This window comes from Callithrix jacchus, chromosome 2, assembly GCF_049354715.1.
Source record: "Callithrix jacchus isolate 240 chromosome 2, calJac240_pri, whole genome shotgun sequence".
Taxonomy (NCBI): Eukaryota; Metazoa; Chordata; class Mammalia; order Primates; family Cebidae; genus Callithrix; species Callithrix jacchus.
Genome location: NC_133503.1, coordinates 42,584,901 through 42,587,498, shown reverse-complemented (window position 1 = coordinate 42,587,498; position 2,598 = coordinate 42,584,901). Strand labels below are relative to the sequence as shown.

General features: G+C 38.9%; 1 pseudogene; it reads right to left on the bottom strand.

The window, feature by feature from the left end:
* Nucleotides 1–1,840: 1,840 nt before the first annotated feature.
* LOC100402189 (NADH dehydrogenase (ubiquinone) 1 alpha subcomplex, 4, 9kDa pseudogene) lies at nucleotides 1,841–2,376 on the bottom strand (annotated as a pseudogene).
* Between the last annotated feature and the right edge of the window lie 222 nt (nucleotides 2,377–2,598).

Below are 2,598 nucleotides of genomic sequence, written 5' to 3'. Positions count from 1 at the left end.
CTGCTTCCTATTTTACCTCAGCAAGGTGCATTGAAGAGAGGTTTTGTTTCTCTTGCTTGCTCTAATTCTCCAAGGAATGTAACTGCCAAAACAAAAACAAAAATTCCTAATGCTGTACCTTACATGCAAGTGTAGCTACAGGAGAGGGATGCTGTAGGGAATTATAGATGATCTGTTTCAGTGGAGTTTCCAAGCACACATATCCTAAATTACTACAACCATAATAAAGCAAACAAAAAAATATACATGGCAAGGTAACCATAGGGGAAGCATTTGATCTTCATGTATACAGGCGTGAGGGTTCTTTCAGTGTTCTGCCTTCCCCTGTGCTAGGCAGTTGAGAAAGTTTTAAGAATAAATGTGTAGTGTCCTAAAGACAGTGAAATGCCAGGGATAGAAAGGACATGGCTGGAGAAGGGGAAGCAAGTAAGAAATGCACTCTCATGTCTTTTCCCTGGTTGATCTCAGTACCATAGAACAGCTAGGACCTGATACTGTCTTGCTTCCTAAGTGTGTGTGTGTGCGTGTGGTGTGTTTGAAACACAGAGACAGCCACATAGAGACAGGGAAAGAAGAGAATGAGCGGGAAGAAGAGAGTAGGAGAGAGAGCCCGAGAAGCAGAGATAAAGAGAAATATGTAGCCCAATTTCTTGGTCCAGAGTCAGCTTACATACAATTCAGAATTTAGGTGTTTAGGGGGACTATACAACATCCAGAGGACCAAGTCCTTTATGACTTCTTTAATGACTTAGACTAAAGAAAATCCAAATTCAGCCTTGCCTAAACTCCCAGTGTAATATAGAGGTCAGGGTTGAGAGTAAACCCAAGTCATCACTGTATCCTCAGCCACACAGGTGGCAAGTATAGTATGATGTTATAGCTTATGCTTGGCAGTGGAAGGGCTAAAAAAAATCAAACTGAAAATGGAGTTAGTCATTCTGATAGAAAAAAAAAAGCATGTGAGGGTTTATGTGAGAGTAGGATGTGGCCAAGGCTTATTTTATCTATCTGTATTCCTGACACATAATTGAATTGGTTAGCTTGTGTTTCTCCAAATTCAGAGTATATTAGATTCAGCTGGGGAACTTTTTTTTTCAAGAAAACAACAAACAACAGCAAAAATAAATAAAATGAACATTCAGGGCTCCACCCTCAGGTTTTGGTTCTTAAAGTAAATCTGGTGCATGCAATCTACCAAGCAAACCTCAAGCAACGATGCTGAGAATGTATTGGGTAAACTGCCTCCCTGGATAACCAGGTAAAGCAAACTTCCTGGCTTCTGACTCAAAAGAACAAGTAACATGGTGATTTAGAGACAGTCTGGGAGTCAGTCAGATTTCAGCTCCATTCCCAGACTTTATTACTTGCTAGGTTATGATATATAGTAGTTACTTAATCTCATTAGAACTCAGTGTCTTCATCTATAAATTCAGGATGTTATATATAATATAGTACACACCTTCTCAGGCGATGGCAATAATAAAATGAGATGATACCTGGGAAGGATGTAGTAGAGTCCTTGGCCAAATGAATGTGAGTTGCTGCTACTATTGTTATCACCACGATCATCACAATCACTGTCGCCATCAGAAATAATGTGTCTCCTTATGGAGGACAAAATATGTGCCAGGCAGTGGCATACAGCTCTACTTTACAGCACATAGAAGTGCTGCATATATTCTATGGTATCGGTGTATCATACGTTATTTTAGCCATTTCCCAACTGATAAATATTTCAGCGTTTTTTTTTTTCTTATTTTGGCTATTACCAATAATGATGGGAAAATATACTTTTATATACCTTTTTAAAGTTTCAGTTATTTCTTAATCAGTGTAATCACCAATAGATTACATGAACATGATTTCATGCATTTAGAGAAGAAATATTTCCTGGTTTAGTGGAAAATTGTGTGGATGGCTTCTGGAAGACCTTCATTTTAAAGCAGCTTTACATTCCATTTAGTAATCTGGACGTTCTTTCTTCACTTTGCTGTAATCCACATTCACTGAGTAGAACTTGTATTGATCATTGGGACCCAGTTTGTTCCAGGGCTCTGGGTTATTCTTTTTGTCCCAACGAACATCTGGATTGAACAATGCCAAACGCAAGAGATACAGGGCTGCTCCACCACCTCCAGCTCCAATAAATACAAAGAGGGGGATCAAGCTCGGATGCTTCTTGGCCTGACCTAAGATGTGGCGGAGCATGTTTGCGGCAGAGACCTCCGATTGGAAAGAAGAAAATCAGCCCAGCCATCAGGCCTCGGGCTAAGTAGTATCTGCACTGACACTGTGCCGACTTCCAAAGTCACCTTTTATATACTTTTTTATGTGCTTACACTAGTATTTCTTTAGGATGGCTCCCCTGGAATAATAATTACTGGGTTAAAGTAAGATATATTTGACATTTTGACACTATTGCTAAGTTTCTTTCCAATAAGGGTGTTATCATGTAGTCTATGAGAATGCCCATTTTCTAAATATCTTGCCAGAATCATGATAGGTCAAAACAATATTATTGTTTTAAAAACTGTATTTTCACGATTTTTGTTAGGCTCAGCGATTATCAATGTTTTTAAATGGACAGCTATGTTTTTT